Here is a 22578-nt window from a genome sequence, read left to right as displayed (position 1 = left end):
ATTCCTTCTAGATGACTTGCCACTCAAGGGATTTCTGTCTTTCAGTGTCCTAAGGTGAGAAGACACTTCTGATTTCTGTGCCAGTGGAGACAAATGGGGCCTGACAGCCATTAGTAGTGGGCAATTAGAATAATGATGACAACACAACTAAAAACAAAAAGAAGAAAGAAACAAAAACAAGAAATATTTCAGAGGCAACCTTATTTCTTCTATACATTTCTCTTCGCCTATTCTCTCCCTTCCTCAGCCAGTTGGAGTGATAATATGTCCTTGGTGCTGAGCAGAGCATGTTGGTTTCATCTATTCTATTCTCTGTGTTCTGGAAAGAAGACGGGACTGGAAAATGATAGTGAGGATAGTAAATTTTTGTTATTTATTGGCAGGACTTTCTATGCCCTTTGCTAAAAGCTCTCACTGGGAGACGCCGGCAACAAGAAGGAAAGTATTTCTTTAGCATAGTTGTCATTTTTCAATGAGTGGAATGTAGCTTAAAAAGGTCATAAATGCCTCTATTTTATTCACCCAGAGGTATCATCACAAGTGCCACTATTTCATATTGAAGTTAAAATCAATTAATTCTTTGAAATTTCCTGTTTTTGAATAAGTGGCTAAGATGGAGCTACTTTTCAGGGCTACATTAACTGTGGTGCTGGTAATCTTTAGGGAGCTCATTTATAAATTAGCATCCTGAGGATCAAAAGTGGTGGCACGTGCCTCCCAAATTATTGAAAGCTGGTTTCATGTCTGGTTGTAAAAATACAAATCGACCCTTTTCACTCTGTGTTGGCTCAGGGAGCAGCTGTTTACGATATAAAAAAAGAGAAATATCACAGCTGGCTGGTTTACAGCATCTACTATAAATACAGGGGTATTTTATTCATCTGAAGACAACCATGAATTGTGTCAAGACAAGTTGGGAGACAAAGCAGGAGTTTTCTTTGCAGTGAGTATCACAAAAATAGGACCAGGTAGAACATTTGAGTCTCAGATTGCTTTTCTAGTAGAAATCTCGCTCCTTCTCACACTCTCTACCCCCATCCAGTGACTTGTGGAATTCCCCAGAGCCATCATCCTCTCTAATGAATTCAATCGATATTGGAGCTTACAGGGGAAAGAAGAGCTGTTGTTGTACGTAGAAAAGCTGAGACCGATTCTGATGGCTCACATTTGTAAACCTAGCTACTTGTAAGATCAGAAGGATCATGTTCAGACACCAGTCAAGGCAAAATGTTCATGTGATTCCTTCTCAACCAATATCTGGGCATAATGATGCACATCTGTCATTCTAGCTAATGGTAAGACTGAGATCAGGAGAATCCAAGTTCCAGACCAGCTTTGTTAGAAAAGTCTGAGAGATTTCATCTCAACAGAAGAAGCTAGGCAAGTAGTACATGCCTGGTGGGACGCATAAAATAGGAAGATTGTAGTCTAGGCATAGGCCCAGGTAGGAAATGAGACCCTGGTGCAAAAATAACCAATGAAAGCCAGTGCTGGTGATTCAAGCCTAGCAACTTGGGAGGCTGAAACCTGAAGGATCAGATTGAAATCAGCCAGGGCAGAAAAGTCTGCAAACTTACTCTCCAATTAACCAGCATATCGCTGAGCTGGAGGCTTGCCTCAAATAGTACAGTATCAGCCATGGGCAAGAAAGTTGAGCAAGTGTGTGAGATCTTGACTTGAAACCCTGGTACCAGCGAAAAAATAAAAATAAATATAAATATAATCAATGCAAGAAGGGATGTAGGACATCTGCCTAATAAGTACAAGGGCCTGAGTTCAAACTCCAGTACTACCAAGAAAGGAAAAATTATATAATGGAATTTTTATACAATCCCATCATATAAAGTCACCTGAGATCTCATCTGGCACAAATATCCTTCAAGATAGGAAGGGCTACGTCAGAATTCCCAAACAAAATGAGTAGCCAATTCCAGTGTCAGAAAACTCACTATAAAATAAGCAACTTCACTATTAGATTTTAGACTATTTGTACATTAGGATAAAGTTTGATGTCCTATAGTCTGACTGCCTTGGCTTTGTTGTAATTTCTTAAGGTACACACATTTAATGTTTTTTAAATAGAATGAAATTTTAATAAAGTCTGACAGTTAAGGATGGCTTTAAATATATTTGCCTGCTTTTCATATATATATATATATATATATATATAGTCTACTTTATTTCAAAAATAGACATTTGTGTGAAATTAAACTACACTTGGCCTGAGGAAATGGTCTCACGAATCCTTACACAATGAACTACAACCTAATTTCATACACGAACAAAATTAAAACCTAGCTTGAGAATTTGCTTTTGAAACAAATAGTTGATTCTCAGCCAATCATGAGCAGCCAAGCTTCAGTCAATCACAGGCACCAAACACTTCAAACCACATTCAAATAAGACAAATACTCAGCTGTAATTGATTCAGCCATCTTTGCACTCCACTTCCGTTTTCCTTATGTCACTTCCTTTTCCCTGGCTATAAATATAACATGGACATGTTGTAGAGCAGAGAGCTATATGAAAAAATTTTGATCCAGACTGATGCCCAGTGTCAGAACTACAAATAAAAGCCAATTAAAGTCCTAAAACTAGATTCACTGTAATTCTGGCTTTTAGTGTTTGTGTTCTGCCTTGTTCCATAAAAGGCTTTGAGACAGTTTTAGAAAAGTGAAAGGTGATAGAAAAAGAAAAATTGAGAGAATCAGATAATTAGATGATAAATGCTAGAGAATCATAAACCTGGAAAATAAATTCCATCCTATTTCATACGGTCTTTTGCAGTTGTTGAACGGGGCTTTGAATGGGGCTCTGTATTTCCTAACAATCAGGCCAAGAGACACTGGATATGTTTCTGTTTTGTTCCTGGCTTTGTTCCCCAGACTGATGCCTGACACCTACCCAGTGCCTAATAAATATGCATGGGACTAATGTTGACTGAAAGGAAGAAATGAAATTTCTAGTATTGGTAAGATAAAAAGGAATGAATGAAGTCAGGCACCAGTGGCTCGTGCTTGTAATCCTAGCTACTCAGGAGGCTGAGATCTGAGGATCGTGGCTCAAAGTTAGCCCAGGCAGAAAAGCCTATGAGACCTGATCTCCAATTAACCACCAGAAAGCTGGAAGTGGAGCTGTGGCTCAAATGGTAGAGCACTATCTTTGAGCAAATAGCTCAGAGATAACAGCCAGGGCCTGAGTTCAAGCCCCTAGTACCAACACACACACACACACACACACACACACACACACACACACACACACGTTCAATAGAAATAATTCCTGGAAATAAGATGTAAGAAAAAAATTCCCTTGAGTCCTCAAATAGAAAACAGGTTATATAATGTAATGAATGACATCATTGACAATTTTCCTCCAATTGGAAAAAAAATAGTTTCTTCCACTGTTTTTTCACAATAATTCTCAATGTAGACAGAAAGTATAAGGTGAATGCATTGTTCAAACAAAAAGAATTCAACAAAAGGACACATTTTGAAATACAAGTAAGTCCTAGAAAGTTCTAACTGCAAGCATATGTACATTTCTGGGGATTTGTGTCTCTGTGAGGACCAAGGAAAGAGGTTGTGAGGTGTGAAGCACCAGATCAATCATGGGACATCCTCTTGAGGAGTTACATTTACTAGACAATGGAGGTGGGAGAAGACAAAGTAAAAAGACAGGATCATAATACCAACCCTTTTTCATCAACGTACGCCAAAGGCAACAGCTTTGTCATCATACCAGGATTGTTATCATCTCAGTCTTTCTTCCAGACTTACAGAATTGGAACCTGCTTTTTAAACAAAATCCTCAAATGTGTCATGCTCAGAAAAGTTTAGAAAATGACCATTCATTTCATTATTCACTTATTCAGAGCTATAGGAATCCATTGTGGCATAAAATATAAAGCATATCTTTCAAAGATAATGGAAATTTGACAGAATCACCTTACTGTTGACTGGCAGTTTGGGGCTGTCCTTCTGGATGGATGGGGAATGTGTGAAAGCTCAGTCTTCTTTCTTGAAGGTAAAGATGAGAATGTTGGAGAGGCACTATTCTGATTTGCTGTTAAAGAAATTTAAATACTTCAAGTATTGAAAGACAACCTTGAAGTCTTCATCACGTCGTTTGTAAGTGTTCTTGTTTACATTTATTATAATACACTCCCTGACTTCAATCAAGTTCTAATTCAGAAAAGTAATGACTAGTGATTTGACAAATCTACACTCTGGGGAAAAAAAGTATTTGTAGCATTTGCCAATTACAACTGTGTAAATACTTCCACCACAGCTCATGTTAACTACTAAGGGTTAAACAACGAGTTCCGAAAATTCCTAAATACAAAGCACTATCTGGACGTGAGCACCAGCCAGCTCCAATACACCATTGGTTCCAGGCCCTTTCCTACTTTGGCTTCCTATTTCAGATCCATTGCAGCTTGTCACCCTGCCACGATCTAAGTACAATAACCCAGACAGAGTTGGGCAGGTACCAAGCACAATAGAATTAGCTTTCCCATTATATTGTAATTAATTTAGACCAAGATGACATTTAATACATGGCAGCCATGCAGACTTTTGGCTCATGAGGAGTTCATAATAAATTAAAGATCCCAAGATTCCCCCACTACCACCACACTAATGTTAACCCAAGCCTTTCTATACTATTCCACAATTAAATTATAAACAAAAGAACATGCATTTGCATACATCCTTATGTAACCTTTTCTTCCAGCTTTCTGGGAACCTCCTGATTTTAAAGTCTTCCAAGTGGCCATAGAATCTCTAGTCTGCATCTACTACCAATTTTCTAGGATTTATTACAGTCACTGATTTTTTAAAAAAAAATAGCACAGGAGAGAATTAAGTAGGAGATTCTTACAACAGTATAAGAGTGCTCCCTCAAACTGATATCCAAGATCAGACAAATTCATATGCCTATACTGTCATTCGGACCACATTCTTAGCTTCTCATTCACAAAAATATAACAAAGAAATAGCTTGCTGAGATCCAGACATACTCTGTTTAAGACAGTCTTCTTATTGGTAACTTTAGTACACCAACCAAAAGAAGGAAAGGGATTAAGTTCCGTTTTCAAACGATTTCTTAATAATGATCACTTTCCAGATCTGTGGGTGAGTACTGTGTTTTCATTTATAACTGGGAATTTTCACCAATGCAGGAAAACCAAGCAAACTGGGAAAGGCCAGGCCTGAAAATCAAGCTAGGTTACAGGGATGGATGTGCTACTGGGGACAATCTCAGTGATAGGAAAAAGTTCCACTGGAACTTGGTTAGGTAAAGAATATAATTCCACCCAATGCTTTGGCAAAAGCAGTGAGAAGTCTCTCAAGAGATAATAGGAAATAGAATGGGCCATCAAGTGCAGTTTTAAAGAAGGTTGTGTAGAGTGACTTCAGAAGAGAGGAAACTGAGGCAGCAAGGTTTTCTGCCAGCATCATGCAAGCAAGAGACCAAGAACAGAGAAATCTAATAACTAAGTTAGGGATGAAAAATGCAAGGAAAGGCCTAAGTCCCAGACCTGGCACACAAGATCAGAGCTGGGCTGGTAAGCAAGGGAATGTGATAGCAGACCACCAAAGCATTGAACCAGGTCTTGCTTAGGCAGGTTCTTAACTACTCTGGTTCCCAGTTCCCTACTTGAAAAGAAAGGAGAATATTTTTCTCTTTTTTTATTTTATTTTTAATATATTTTTTATTATCAAACTGAATTACAGAGAGGTTACAGTTTCATACATTAGGCACTGGATACATTTCTTGTACTGTTTGTTACCTCCTCCCTCATTCCCCCCTCCCCCTCCCCTCCCCCTTTCCCTCCCCCCGCCCCCCACATGAGTTGTTCAGTTCATTTACACCAAACAGTTTTGCAAGTATTGCTTTTGTAGTTGTTTGTCTTTTTTTTACCCTGTGTCTCTCAATTTTGGTATTCGCTTCCAATTTCCTAGTTCTAATACCAGTATACCCAGTTTCCAATATACTCAGATAAGATACAGAGAAAGTGTAGGTACAACCACAGGAAGGTGATACAAGAAGATCATCAATAATAGAGGCTACAGTTACATATGGCACGTTGAAAGTAGTTACAACTGTGATATAACAATCGTTTCCATAACATGGAGTTCATTTCACTTAGCATTATCTTATGTGTTTATAAGGGCATAGCTATTGGGCTCCTGTGATCCTCTGCTGTGACTAGCCTAAACCTGTGCTAATTATTCCCTATGAGGGAGACCATAGAGTCCATGTTTCTTTGGGTCTGGCTCACTTCACTTAGTATAACTTTTTCCAGGTCCTTCCATTTCCTTACAAATGGGACAATGTCATTCTTTCTGATAGAGGCATAAAATTCCATTGTGTATATGTACCACATTTTCCTGATCCATTCGTCTACTGAGGGGCATCTGGGTTGGTTCCAGATTCTAGCTATGACAAATTGTGCTGCGATGAACATCGTTGTGCTGGTGGCTTTAGTGTGTGCTTGTTTGTGGTCTTTTGGATAAATACCCAAAAGTGGGGCTGCTGGGTCATAGGGGAGTTCTATATTTAGCCTTCTGAGGAATCTCCATACTGCTTGCCAGAGTGGCTGAACCAGTTTACATTCCCACCAACAATGAAGTAGGGTTCCCTTTTGGCCACATTCCCTCCAACAGTTGTTATTGTTAGTTTTCTTGATATAGGACATTCTTACTGGGGTGAGATGGAATCTCAATGTTGTTTTGATTTGCATTTCTTTTATGGCCAGTGATGTAGAGCACTTTTTCATATGTCTCTTGGCCATTCTCATTTCCTCATCAGAGAAGTCTCTTTTTAAGTCTCTAGCCCACTTGATGAGGCGGCTATTGGTTCTTTGCGGTTTTGTTTTGGAGGAAGGTAAATTTTTTAGTTTTGCATATATTTTAGATATGAGGCCTTTGTCTGTTGAATGGCTGGTAAAGATCTTCTCCCAGTCTGTGGGCTTTCTGTTTATCTTGCGAGCTATGTCCTTTGCCGTGCAGAAGCTCTGCAGTTTGATGCAGTCCCATTTGTCTAACCTAAGAAAGGAGAATTTTAGTACATATCTCATGAAGTTGTTATAAAGAATCTTTAAGTCACAATATGCAAAACATGGAGAACCAGCATCTGCCACATAATAAATGCCAGGCATATGCTTTCTCCTAGTATAATTTGCCTTTCCCAGTCAGAAAATCTAGAAATGTGTCTATCTCCAGTGTCTCTTCTTTTCTCGATCATTTTCCTAATAACTGCTTGCAGCTCTGTTACTCATCTACACACCATTTCTGTGACTCCAGGTGCAATTTTGCCCATTATTAGAAATTTGAACTTATCTAAAGCATCGAGGAGCTCTTAAAATAGTGCTTAATAGCCAGACCCAAAAACACAAGTAGCATGGTTTCCCTCATTTGTAATAACTAGAATATGTCTATGATATCCTTAGCAGAGGATCGCAACAGCTCAATGGCTTGGTGCATATGACATATAAAATGAAGCTTATCAAAAAAGAACGCCAAGGGCTTAGGGATATGGCCTAGTGGCAAGAGTGCCTGCCTCATATACATGAGGCCCTGGGTTCGATTCCCCAGCACCACATATACAGAAAATGGCCAGAAGTGGCGCTGTGGCTCAAGTGGCAGAGTGCTAGCCTTGAGCAAAAAGAAGCCAGGGACAGTGCTCAGGCCCTGAGTTCACGGTCTAGGACTGGCCAAAAAAAAAGAACGCCAAGAAATGCAAACAAGAGGTTCTTATAATGTACTGTTTGTTTGCAGTTATTTCTTTTTTTTCTTTCTTTTTAAAAATGTTGTTGTACAGAGGGGTTACAGTTACACATGTAAAGTGATTAGTACATTTCTTGTCAAACTTGTTATGCCTTCCCTCATTTTTCCCACCTTCCCTCCTCCCCAATTCCCTCCCCCAAGTTGTACAGCTAATTTACAACACATTGTTTTGTAAGTATCACTGTTGCATTGGTTCACCCTTTGTCCTTTGTCTCACCATTTTGATGTTCCCCTTCCCTTCCCTAATTCAGATAAACATATATACAATACCCAGGGTGCCAAAATCAATTTCGTTTTTTTCCTTTGGTTTATGCCCTGTTGTCACTGTTTTTTTATTTCTGTACCCTTTGTCTTGTACATAAGTTTATTTGGTTTGGGGAAGGGAAGGAGAATGACAGAAAGGGGACAGGGACAAAGGGTGAACCAATGTAACAGTGATACTCACTAGATATTATGTTGGAAATGAACTTTACAATTTGAGGGGGAAGGGAAGTCAGGAGGGAAAGTGGGAGAAAATGAGGGAGGGGCGATGCTCTTCAACAAGAAATGTACACATTACCTTACTTATGTAACTGTAACCCCTCTGTACATCACCTTTACAATAAAATTAAAATTGAAAAAAAAATTCTCTGCAAACAAAATAAAATAAAATCATGCTCAATATATCTTCATTTCCTTCTTAACTGGGTGAGAGCCTTGTATCATATCAGTGCTGAAGTCTCACACAAGAATCTGTTTTGCCTTTTGTGTCTGTTTTAAAATGGTTTGTCAAGAAAAACTGCAAAAGCAAAGTAAAATCAATAAGATTTCAGATAAAGAAAGGAAAAAAAACCCAAAACCTCCAATTCCTGAAGTAATGGAAAATACATTGAGGAAAAATTAAAAGATCTGATTTCCAGTTTTGCTGTCTTCCATAGCAGTTCAAATGTGGCCAGGTGGCTTACTTCTGTGGTTCTTTGGTCTTTATTTATCAGGGACCAGGTACTGGATAAAGTATTTTCCATGCCTGCTCCATTTAATATGACAGTCATTTGCCACATGTGGCTAGCGGATGCCTGAAATTCTTGAGATATACTGTAAGGGTACAATACACACCAAAAACAAAACTAAAGGCTAAAAAGAATATAAAAGAGCTCATTAATGTTTTTATATTGATGAGATAAGAATATCTTGGATGCATTCTATTAACATATTATGTTGAAATTAGATGCACTCATTTAGATTCCCTTATTTCACTTCACTTTTTAATGTGTAGAATATTTTTTTTTTTTTTTTTTTTTTTTTTTTGGCCAGTCCTGGGCCTTGTACTCAGGGCCTGAGCACTGTCCCTGGCTTCTTCCCGCTCAAGGCTATAGCACTCCGCCACCTGAGCCACAGCGCCGCCCCCGGCCATTTTCTGCATATGTGGTGCTGGGGAATCGAACCTAGGGCCTCGTGTATCCGAGGCAGGCACTCTTGCCACTAGGCTATATCCACAGCCCATTAATGTGTAGAATATTTTTTAATTGCACAGATGCTTGCATTATGCTTGCAGTGAGCACCATTGTTTTATGGGCCCATTTTGCTCCAAAAATACGTTACTTATATTCTGATGGTCCTGCGTTTTCCCAAGTCGATGGCACTCATTGTGATGAGATGTAGATAGAAAAATTACTAGTGCTATTCTTGAATAGTTTCCCTCCTCCCCAACCTAGAAAGGTAAGAATGGCTATTTCTGAAAGTGAATTACTAAAAACAATGTAGTAAAATTACCATTGTGTTTTCTATCATCCAGAAATACCAGCTGTTCATGACTGTAACTCATCACTGGCCCAACGTTTAAATACAATACAGTAGGCACTTACAACTTCCCAGTGAGGAATTCTTCAAATTACTTTAAAAACATCTTATAGTCTGACTTTCATTCTGGACTTTGTATAGGAGGATGAAAAATTTGAAACTTGAAAATATTGCAGTGGTAAAGATAACTCCTTCTTTAGTGGTACCTATGAAACACCTTCACTCCCCTTCCCTTTCCATGTAATCTTATTGGATAAGTCAATATGCAACTGAAAGCCCTGCTTAGATTTCTTTGCAAAGAAATTCTTGCCAAAACAACTATGGAAATTAGGTAAGGAAACCAGCAAATGAAACAAATTAACGAGTAATGAAAGCAAGAACAAGAACCTGTGATACGTGTGATGTGTATGTGGCGTGTGTATATGTGTGTGAGAGAGAGAAAGAGTCAGAGAGAGACGAATGAGCTGCACTCTACAAAGCACTAAGAATAAATTTTTAACTAATTAGAAAAGTGCTCAAAATAATAAAAATAGGTATAAAGCTAAATGTTTTAAAGGGAGGCTAGTCCAGTGTTTATAATTTATAATCTCAAATAATATATTAAAATGAGAAACCCTATATTCAATTTACAGGCCAGATATCACAGGACCTGAGATTTAGAGTTTAAGATTTCAAAATCAAGATGTTTTCCTTCTGGACTTTAATAAAATTTTTCATTAATTTATTTTAAATCCGTTGACAAAAAATTTAGAACCATAAAAAAGTATGACTATATTACAAAGAAGTAACGTTTCCAAAAAGAGAGAAATGAAAACACACAAACTTTTCAAACCCCTCAAACATTATTCTATGATAAAATTATGTTTCAGGAAATTACCATCTTTACAAAAAATTTATGCATCTAAATGTATAACAGACATTACATACTATTTTGAAATATTGTCTCCCTTGTTACTATGAATAATGAGTGTGCAGGGAGAAATAATACCATGGCAGCCAGTAATATATAGGTTTGGATCATAAAAAAATCATAACAATTTCTTGGATTTTCCAAATAGAAGGCCTCTGATTCTGAATTGCAGTGAAAGTTAAAATTGAGAAAGGAATCCAAATAGAATACAAAGGGCCTGAAGACAAACTTTTTCTACTTGAAAACGTTGCTTTGAATGACTTAAGGTCTTACACACAAAATGAAATGAAATAAAACAAAACAAAATACACTCTTTTAATTGACACAGGCTTGGCTAAGCTTATGCTGCTCTCTGGGATTCAGATTCAATAAAGCCTTCCTGAGGAGCTCTAAACATTAGCCACAGAAAATGTCAGCCAGGCACTCCAACTCACAGACTCATACACATAGGGCCATTTGCTAGAGGTCAGGGCACACATATCAGATCAGTGAGTGCCCAGGGTAAAATACATTCTGGGTCCTGTTTATCCTTTGAGAACTGTTTGCCTTTCATTATTTGCATGGATGGTTATCTTTATCATAAACCCATTTTGTTTGCTTTTTAGAATCACTTCATCATCAATGACAAATATTGCAACTCATTTTATGTGGCTAGGATATTATCCTAGGAGCTGGGGCTCTAAAGTGAAAGCAGACATAGTCTCAGCACTCAAGAAGTGTATATTGTAGTTGGGGAGTGAATCAAATGAGTACCAAAAAATATAAACTGTAATATAAGTGGTGGGTACCAGATTTGCATCTCAGTGGAATTCAAATGTTGCATGGGCACAAGCAGCCACTGGGTGAGTGGGCTCACAGGAAGTCTATTTACCTGCATAATGAACAGCTGCTTTGAGAAATCCCTCCTTAACAAAACTAAAAAAAAAAATGCCAGGATGCATGTGGGTTTTTTTAACCAGTAACAAAGTATAAGGGAAATAATAATCTGAGTAAAACCCAACAGCTATTCTGTCTCTAACTGAGCTTGGATTCTAGGAAGAAAACAAAGGCTTGAACTAAATGTTTGCTTTCAAAAAAATCGACAGAAATTTTAAATGTTCAGTAGGGTTTTTTTTAGATACAGCCCTATTCACCATAGCCAAGATATGCAATAAGCCCATATGTCACTCAATGGATGACTGGATCAAGAAAATATTGCATATATACACAATGAATTTTTACTCATGCATTAGAAAGAATGATATTACATCATTTGTAAAGAAAGGGAAGGATCTGGGGGGTAGAATCATGTTAAATGAAGTAAGTCAGGCCCAAAGAGACAAAGGATGCATGTGTTCTCTCATATGTGGAACCTAGAATTAATTTATAAATATATAAGGGTGGTATCCAAGTGTGCAAGTATGCCTAAGTATCTTACTGGAAATATGGTAGACTCAGGGAAGAACTCTATTAGAATATATGGGGACTGTGGTAGAGATGGTAGCCATTAATACTATTCTCCAAATACTCTCTGCTCTCCATTTTCTGGAGATATAAATTGCATTTTTTCTTGGCATCCTTGTGTTTGGATGATTCTGATGACTAGTTCTAGCATGAGGACAGATGTTGTAGGTGTTACAAAGTTTGAAACTCCATACTTCCACTGTAAACACCCACCAGAAAACACCCACCAAGGAGGAAGCACTGGCCAACCAAGATAATGGTTACCTTTATGTTCTCCACCAATTCCCAAAGACTGAAGTAAAAAACAAAATCCACAGTATTCTATTCAATGCATGCTCAATTCATGGCTATCCAGGCACCTAGCAAGGACAGATCATGAGATTGTGCATGCTTGGACTATATAATGGCAGGGTTGTCAGGTCCTACCATTTCAAACAAATATAATGAGAAAACAGATAATTTCAGAGATGAGAGTTAAAATCAAAGTGTAAGGCAGACTCCAGTGCCCGTTCACTCTCCCCCACTCTAGAATAGTCATAACAGGTTTAAACGTGACATCCAGACATGACAAAGTCCAGACCAAGAGAAGCTTTGCTCTCCTCATCTTCTTGCCAATCCCCCCTGGCAGAACTTCCTCTTCCTATCACAGTTGCCTGGTTTGGGACAGATATGCTTTCTTAAATTCATTTCTGATACAAAATTACCATAATCAGTTCCAACGATTTAGAAAAGATTTTACTAAGTATAATAAGCCTTGGAATATGTGTAAATCTTACACTTTAACAAAATGAAGCCCATATCAAACAGTACCAGATCAGGAACTTCTTTGGTAATTTAATAAAGCATAGAGGCCCTAAATGTTTTTAAATGTGTAAAGCAAAATATGTAGGTTTATGAAATATACAATTATATGAATGACATGATTAGAGTTTTATTTTATTTAACATTTTAGAATTTTAATGCCTTCATTCAGATTAAGGTGAATTTGGACATTCAACAGGTTGATATAGTTGTATATATGTTTCCATATTGACACAATAAATAACAAAATCTGGTAACAGACATAATTACTACCATGATTCTAAATTGGCTATGACAATAGAAAATTCCATTAGTGACAAAGTCGCAGGTCTTGCTATTGCCATTGTGATTTGTTACTTGCAGTTATCATTGATGGCAATGTTACATTTCAGACAAAACTTAGTGAAAGCAAAGATTTCTTTTTCATACATAGTCATAAATTCCTTGAATTCTACCAATAAGGCTAATTAAAGGCTCTGGACCTGAGTCAGGAGCAGTTACAACTTTAGGTTCATCAGTTGGAGTGGTTTAGTACTGGGATGTTGAACACCATGGCCCTCTATAGATGAAGGAAATTTTGGTCCTGCAGATTCACTTACTCACCCAGTAGAGCCTTTCTACAGCCCTGGATAGCCTTTCCCTGAACTAGCCTTTTCTGTCTTAGATCTTATTGTCAGACAGCAGTTAATTCCATTTCATTTTACAATGCCTGTTCATTCACCCTACAAATCAATATGTAGAATTCAATGTAATGATACCAAGAGATGAGGGCTTAGGGAAGTGATTAGGCCATAACAAAAGGACCCCAGAGAGCTGCCTCACCTCGTTTACCATGTAAGGATCCAGTGAAGAGTAGCCACTTATGAACCAGGTTGGACCTCTCAGCCACCAGAACTATATAAAGTGTCTGTTCTTTATAAACCACTTAGTCTAAGGCATTTCGTTATAGTAGACCCAACAATTATTGCATTATCTAATAAACATTCTTACAATTCTCCTTGCTATGTCAGTGTTTCCCACCAAAGCATTCTGACAAAGTCAAGAGTATGATCTCTTTATTTTTTCAAACAATAACACATTATGTCTCTGATTCGCAGCTTCTAATATCAATAATACTGAAGTAAACACCTTGCTCTCCTGAGCTTCATCTCTTCCTTTCTGCATTATAAAATATATGTTGACCATCTGCTGAATAATAAGCATGATACTGAGAACAAGGGACACAGAAATTAACAAGACACGGCCCTATGCTCAAGCAAAACCCTACTGGAGGCAGAAATGCATATATACCAGCAAGTGCCGTTTAGTATGTCAGCTGCTGGGAGAATGCCTGTATAAATTGCAGTAGGGATACAGAAGCTGAAAGAGGCAATTCTAACACGCCAGAGGGTAAAGCAGGTGGAAAGGGTTCAAACGCAGTCAGTCCTTAGGCTTCATCTTGAAAGAGGGGTGAATAGAATATTGCTAGATGATCAAAGGAGAAAAAAAGACCTTTTCTCAGCTATACTTTTGCTTGCCACAGGCAGAGCCATGAATTCCTCATGGAACTCTCCAATGAGATGGCCCTATCATTCGGAGAAGCCCTTGTTCAACTTTGCTCTTCTTCAGTAGTGTCTGGAAACATGTGAGCCCAAACGACACCCAGATAAGGAAGAGAAACAAAGTGAGAACTAGGCAGGCTGACAAGAATCAGAAACAGGGCTGGGGATATAGCCTAGTGGCAAGAGTGCCTGCCTCGGATACACGAGGCCCTAGGTTCGATTCCCCAGCACCACATATACAGAAAACGGCCAGAAGCGGCGCTGTGGCTCAAGTGGCAGAGTGCTAGCCTTGAGCGGGAAGAAGCCCGGGACAGTGCTCAGGCCCTGAGTCCAAGGCCCAGGACTGGCCAAAAAAAAAAAAGAATCAGAAACAGCTTGATACAAACAAGGAAAGGAAAGGAAGTTAACACTCCCATGTTATGGGAGGGACCACATTTTTTAGATCCTCACATCATCATGAGAAAATACAGTTTTATATGTCCTTCTACTGGATTATGTGATTCGTAGCTGTAGTCAGAAAGGGAATCACATGAAGAGTTTTAATTCTTTAATATTTTATTTTTGTACTGCCCCTGGGGCTTGAAATTGGGGCTTGAGAAATGTCCCTGAGCTTCTTTTGTTCAAGGATAGTGCTCTACCACTTGAGCCATAGATCCATTTCTGGCTTTTATTTGGGGTAGTTTATTGGAAATGAGTCTCACAGACTTTCCTGCCCCCGCTGGCTTTGAACTACGATCCTCACATCTCAGCCTCCTAGGTAACTATGATTACAAGTATGAGCCAGCGGTGACTAGCTGAAGAGTTTTTAAATGACCAATTCCCAGGATATACTCCCTAACAATGGAATCAGTATCTGCAGAGGTGGAATTCAGTGGTGGGCGTCTGTGCTTTTAAAGCTTCCTGAGGTATAGATTTAGAAACAAACTAAACTACTGCCCAACAGGCCAGCAGTCAACAAGCTCTGTCTAGAAAAGGATAAAGTCAGTATTTCGGAGCTTTGTAATCCATACATTCTGCTGTAACCTTTCAATTCTGCCACTATTGCACAAAGCAACTGTAGACAATATCTAAATAAATGGCATGACTGGGTGCCAATAAAACTTGATTCATGGACAGTGAAATGTGAATTTTATATAGTTCTTACATGTCACAAGTGAAGGATTGATTCCTGCCTCATTCCCAAGGTCAAGCAAGAAAACAGGCTTGATCACAAGCCTGTCAGCAGGCAGTTCCAATCTGGGCTGAGCCAAGGACACCACCCTTGGTCCCCAAGGGACAATAGCCCCTCACCCCAGGTGGAGCATTCCACTGTGGGGCTGGTCAAAGACATCACCCTAGAAGACAACCTATTTTCTGTCTTCTATTTCCTTGTTAAACCCTATATAAGCCCACTCCCAAATCCAGTTAGCAGCACAACCTCCAATTCCATGGGAAGGTCTGTGCCTCTACTGTTCCTCAATAAACAGTCCTCGCCTGTTGAGGCTCGAGTCTGGCTTACTCCTTTTCTGTTCTCCTCCATTTTCCTAACAACAAGACATTTATCTTTTTAAAAATTATTTTCTAGCTGGGTGCTGGTGGCTTATGCTTGTAATCCGGCTACTCAGGACGCTGAGATATGAGAATTGTGGTCCAAAGCCAGCCCAGGCAGGAAGATCTGTGAGACTTTTGTCCCCAGTGAATCATCAGAAAACCAGAAGTGGCTCTGTGGCTCAAGTAGTAGATCACTAGCCTGGAGCTGAAGAGCTCAGGGACAGCACCCAGGCCCAGAGTTCAAGCCCCAAGACTGAAAATAAATAAATAAATAAATTTCTAATGTAAGGCTGGGGATAAGACTCAAGTAGTTAGAATAGTTGCCTAGCAACTGCCAAGCCCTGACTTCAAACCCTAGTACCACAAGAAAATAGTACAGGTAAATAAGTAAAAATGCAGAAATCACCCTTGGCTCACTGTCTATATTAAAACAAGAGGCAGGAAGATTTGTCTCACCAGCCATTGTTGATTGTTTCCACTTGCTATAGGCAAAATCCAAGCAAAGCAAGATGGGAACCTCTCACGGCAGCCTTGGTAAAATGTCAACTTGAAGATAAAGCACATTGTAGCAGGCTGAGCATTTCTATCCTCATTTTGAATTTTCTCTATAACAATTCAAGTATAACATTGTACACATAGCCCAAATTATATGTCATTGCTTTTAAAAAATCAAGCAAGTAAGGTGGACAAGATATACAAAAACCAGGCTTTCAAAATACAATTCTAAAACCCTATGTAATATCCACCTTCAAATTACCAATATTGCAAGCTGCTCCACGATTTCATCAAACTGGCAGAAACAATTGGATGGGGTTGGAAAGCGATGACTTGCCAAATGTCGCTGCAGCCAGCCAGGGCTAGAAACAGCCTTGCTGACGAGGCTGCAGCTTGGTGCCTGCGCACACAGCTATAACCAACCTGTTCTCAACCAAGTAATTACCTTCTCCCGGGGAGAGAGAGAGTGGTATTAAAAAATTGCAGAAAGACAACACACTGTGGCAGGGGTGGGGGAGAGAAAAAAAACAAAGCAGGGAAAGAGAAAGAAGACCAGACAATTGTAAGGAGAAAGAAATCCCTGCAAGATTAAAGAGAAGATGGATATAGAAAGAATGACTCAAATTTCATCTGGGAAAATGACCCAAGAGATAAAAATGCTAAGTAATAGGGCTGGCAGGTAAATAAGCTTGGCTCTTAATGGCTTAATAATAGGGATGTTTTGTAACCAATGAGGTTAATGCATGAGTGGCAGAAACCAGCAGGAGGTCCTGCAGGGAACCTGCTGTACATACTAATTGAAGGATATTTAATACATGATAATAGCAGAAAGATAGGGCTGTGGCTGAATCCCATCTCTTCTTTCTCAAAGAATGAGCTGGCAGAATTTAATAGCTTAGCACTGTCATTTAAGAAGAGCAGCAGTACTGATGGAAATAAAGTCTTCTTTTTAATGTAGTAAAACCAATGGAAGGAAGGAAGCAAGAAAGGAAGGAAGGAAATCAGAGAGGCAAAGAAGGGAAAAGGAGGGAAGTTAAATGAAGTTAATGAGAGACTGGGTAGCTGTGATTTCAGGGTTAGCTACCTATTATCTTCCATTCGTTAGAAAATGCCCTTGTAATACAGTTCACTAGCTGCTTTCTCCAACTTTGATGTACAATCAAATCACCCCAGGAACTCATTAAAAGACATATTTGGATTCAATAGGAATGAGGTGGATCCCAAGAATCTGCATTTCTAGCAAATTTCCTGTGGATAAGAGACTGCTGGTCCAAAGACCACTTTGTGAGTAACAAAGCTCTAGACTTGCATAGTTATCAGCACCTGTGGCTATTAAGCACTTAAAATATGGCCATCCCGGACTGGGAATGTGGCTTAGCAGTAGGGTACTTGCCTAGCATGCAGGAAGCCCTGGGTTCGATTCCTGAGCACCATCTAAACTGGAAGTGGTGCTATGGCTCAAGAGGTAGATTGCTAGCCTTGAGCAAAAAGAAGCCAGGGACAGTGCTCAGGCCCTAAGTCCAAGCCCCAGGACTGGCAAGAAATTAAAAAAGAATAAATTTTAAAAATGGCCATTCTAAGAAAAGGTACATTTTAGACCTTGAAGACCTAGTAAAAATCTAAAAGGCCTCTCTCGTTAATAATTCATATATTGATTGTGTTGAAGTCATATTTGGGATATCTTTGGTTAAATAAAATTTATTACTACAGTTCATTCTGCCCATTTCTCTTTTACTTTGTAGAATGTGGCTACTAAAACAACATAAACTTACACATGTTATACTTCTATTGAACAGCCTAACTCTAGGCTTTTCCTCTTCTTTTCTCCTGTATTTAAGTTATAAAAATGCATCATAGCATTGTGTGTATGGTAAAACCAGGAGCAAAGGGCAATGTAGCCCTTTCCTATGTCTCTTTCCTTCTCTCCTCCCTATTTCCTCAGAGATCCTGTTTTACCTGTTTCTACCAGAAATATCTAAAGACATATTAGACACCTTAAGAGAAAGCATTCATGAGCTCATTACTCCATACTAACTCATTCCTCACACAAAGTTTATTTCAGACTAACCACTGTCTCAGTGAATTGACAGTGGCAAAAATAAAACTTACATACTATGCTTAAGTCCATATTCCAGAAGGGCAATAGACATATATATATATATAACACAGTGTATGGCATGCTGAAATGAAAGTATATACAAGACATCAGTAGAGAAAATGATTCAAGCCAGTTCCATTGGCCAGAGCTTCTCTTCTTCTGAATTCTGCTAATAAGCAAGGAATATACCAAATGTGTTCCTAAGCTTCTGCATCTGTTTAATGGGAATAAATCTACCTAATAGTGTTGGTATGCAAGTTAAATTGATTCATATTTATAAACTACTTAGGTCATGTCTGACACATAGTAAGTTCCAAATATATGCTAGCAAAACAAATAGACTTGATTGGCCATTGTCAATCTGTTGATGATTACATTTAGGCACAAATGTCTAAACGTAGTTATGATCTCATACTATCTCAAGGATCTCCTGAAATTATCACTAAGAAGTCGCTGCAAATGGGTTGAGAAAATGTAGTTAGTTCATTACAACTGAATATTATACAGAAATGAACGAGTAAGTGGTTGCGATTCAATTCCTTGAATGCATCTCATAGGCTTAATGCTGAGCAAAATAAGTCTGACACCCAAAAACATACTTCTTGTGTAATTACATTTATATAAAGTTCAAATAGAGCACTCATCTAGCATATGCAGGGCCCTAGGTTTGTTATCTAATACCACAAAAAGAAGAAATAAAATGTAAAAAAAAATAGTCTATGAAAAAAGATCATTTTTTTCTTTAGGTAGTAATAACTGGACAGATAAGAAGTAAGCTTGTTTTATGGAGACCTTGACCTGAGTATTTGTTCTATTGATGTGTTCAAATCCAGTGGGCTGTATTCTTGAAATTTCTACACACACACACACACACACACACACACACACACACACTCAATTTAAACAAGAGGTAGAAAGGAAAGTTTCCTAACAGTTCTTTCTCAGTTGGAAAATCCAGCTACCAACTACACACACTGGACACAACGATGTCAAAAACTAAACAGTGAGAGGTCAAACCGAACACTTCCATAAAATTATAATAGTCACTTTGCTTCTGCTCTGATTCTTTTGAACTCTGACCCAAAACTAAATGCTTTCTAGAGTAGTAAAAAAAAAGTGAAGGAGGTGAGAGGATCAGAGTGAATGAGAACAAAGTGCATGAGAACTAGAACGCAGCACACTCTAAAAAGTAGTAGGAGTCCTGTGAGCCACTGAAAATGTGTGAACAGCAAGCTATGTAGCTCAGACAATAGAAAGCACCCAGATAAAGGCACACTGTCCAAATATTCTACTTCAAAACTCTTCCTGAAACTGAGGTTTTTCTTCCCCAGGATTTTCCTAAACACTCTCATATCTTAGAGCACCATCTGCAGAGTTTCTTTAGTTCCCCATAGGACAAGAAGGTTTTACAAATTTTTTCCTCATTTCATTTTTGAAAGTACTAGAAGTGTTGCAAGAAGATGGAGCTGGATATATCACATGGTGTCTTGTACAGAAAGTCGCAGAGAATAGACAAAGGGCATAGCAAAAAAAGCCCAGAACTGGGAATAGTCTCTCATACACAGACATGAGGAAATCATCAAATGCCTAAGAGGCATATGTGCTGAGAAAGGACTATTCATGATTATTTATGCTTTATCTCGTGATTTAGTAAAGTTAATAATTATATTTTCTTAAAAGTCACATATTAATACAAGGAAAAAGTATTTTCTTAGTGTCATGACAATTCAACCAAGCAATAATATGCTATTGCTTTAAATATCACCCTGGTTTATGAATAACATGTCAGAGTTGGAAGAATCTAATATAAAAAGGTAGAATTGAGTTGTTGCAGCAAACTACTGCCTAGCTAGGAGATTTTACTTATATGGGCCACAGTGGATTTGAATATAAAATGAGGAGGAAAAAGCAGCTTTAGATGTTTTTAACATTTAAAGTTCCTATCTTAGTCTATTTTGTGCTACCATAACAGAACCATAGACTGAGAACAAAGATTTATTTCTTGTAGTACTAGAGGCGGAAGGTAGAAAGGTAAGAGAGTATATGCAAAGGAGAGAAAGAGAAGGCCAATTTCCCTGCAATAATGACATCAATCCATTCACGAGGAAGAGCTGTCATCAATTAGACACCTTTTATGGGTCCGACTTCTCAACACCATTGCATCTAGAGTGGTTCCTCTGAACATTAGTATTTACTGTGGCTTGAATGAAATGGCTCCAACAGGCTCAAATGTTGAGTGTTTGTTCTACAGTGAGTGGAATTATTTGGGGAAGTAATGGAAACTTTAGGATGTGGAGGTCATTGGAGGTGTAGGTTCCAAATGCTTGACTGGATTTCTACTTCCTGTCCAGCATGAGGTAAAGAAGCTCCTCTGCCACTTACTTCTACTGTCATGATGCTCTGCTCAAGTATATGTGGCCTAGTGACCATGGCCTGAACTCTCTGAAACCAGGAGATACTCTCAATCTTCCCTCCTTTATTATGTTATTGGCCATAGAGAAAATAAAGCTAATACAATATTTTATTCTAAGAAAACTAAGTCCCCTTACTCCCACCACTTCCAAATGCCAGCACCTAAATTTCATTGTCTGGGGGCTACTGTTGGCATTGAAGCTAGATGTGTCTTGCCTGTATAGAAAGCCAGAAATGTCAGGGAATTAACACCATTTGGAAGATGTCTTCTAACAATACTGGAGTCTTGGTATATAAATATCCCAGCTCTCTGACCTACATGTACAAAAACCCTAAAGTATGTGTTTCATACTGTATCCCAGAACTTCCCAGTGAAATCAATTTCCATTCAACCACAGTGCTAATTTGTTTGATAATACACACTTTATATATTGCCTTCTCTTTCTTGTCCAATTTTAGCCCACTCTCCCCCTAGAGTTCCCTTCACTACCCAGAAGAACTGTGTGCACTCAAATTATTATCTCAGCATTTCCTCTAGGTAAATAAACGAAGACACCTGCCCCTCACCACCAAAAAAAAAAAAAAATCCATCCAGGCACACCTGTAATCTTAGCTACTTAGGAGGCTGAAATTTGAAAGACCATAGATTCAAAGCCAGCCTAGGCAGAACATCCATGAGATTCAATCTCTAAAATAATCAGCAAAAAGGCCAGGCTAGCGGTAGAGCTCAAATGTAAGTACAAGCTGAGTGAGCAAACAAAACAAGCATGAGGCCTTGACTTCAAAACCCAGACCAGAAAACCTAACAAAACAACAAACCAGATATTGTGGTGATAGGTAACTTGAAAGCAGCAGGAAACGCCATTTCCTTCTCAGACATGCATTTTAAGAAGTTAAGTAGATAATGTGAATGGAGGAAGAATCATTGCCATCCAGACACAAAGCTGAGGGCAAGAGCACTTAACCAACTGCACTTCTCCTCCCACCAAAACGGTACCTTTTAGGCCTTTTAACTGCTCAAAATGCATGAGAATTATTAGAAGGTTGGAAAAGTTGCACCATCTGGCTAAGTCTAGTCTCATGTCCAGAAGACACACTTAATATGATATATACTCCATTAGGGAAAATAATAAATGGCCATTTTTTTTAAATTCGAATTAAGTCATTGGTCAAGAGCTCATCCTTCCATATATGATAGAAAAAGCTTTCAAATATGCTGTTCCAACTAGTTTCTCCAATCAGCTCTATTCAATACCTTTTCCTAAAGATATCAGTATGAAGCTTTTATTAAGGTACAGAAAAATAACTTGTAATTGGATACCACTGATCCCTAAGAAAGACTTCCCTTTACTTCCATTTTCCTTCTTACTCTCAATGTTGAGAGATACTGTTTACCCCATACCCCTTCAACCTTTTCCATCACAGGCAACAGCATGTGGAAAAGTCCGAGATTCACATATTCAGTTTCTCTTACACCAAGGTGGCCATTTAACCTCACTATGAATAATGAGACTAATAAGAAAGTATGCTGAGAGGCTTTGCAGTGTATGTGAGGAGAACTCTTCTACTGGCCATCCCTTCCAATGAGGTTTCAAGCTGACAGTTGTAACCATAAGGGAAAGATTTCTGGAACACTGAGGCTAGGCAAAAGGGTGTGTAAGAAATCCTTGGGTCAGCAGCCCCACTGTTGGGTATCTATCCAAAAGCCCACAAACAAAATCACAGTAATGCCACCAGCACAACAATGTTCATCGCAGCACAATTTGTCATAGCGAG

At 38.6% G+C, this 22578-nt stretch overlaps 1 long non-coding RNA gene across 1 annotated transcript; it reads right to left on the bottom strand.

The window, feature by feature from the left end:
- Nucleotides 1-15426: 15426 nt before the first annotated feature.
- On the bottom strand, nucleotides 15427-22165 carry LOC125343992. Its single transcript, XR_007209397.1, has 3 exons — nucleotides 22154-22165; nucleotides 19323-19330; nucleotides 15427-15740 (listed from the first exon to the last, which is right to left on the bottom strand). It is a non-coding gene; the product is annotated as an uncharacterized LOC125343992 (long non-coding RNA).
- Nucleotides 22166-22578: the final 413 nt, after the last annotated feature.

Source organism: Perognathus longimembris, chromosome 28 (assembly GCF_023159225.1).
Source record: "Perognathus longimembris pacificus isolate PPM17 chromosome 28, ASM2315922v1, whole genome shotgun sequence".
Lineage (NCBI taxonomy): Eukaryota > Metazoa > Chordata > Mammalia > Rodentia > Heteromyidae > Perognathus > Perognathus longimembris.
This window is presented reverse-complemented; position numbering and strand designations above follow the sequence as displayed.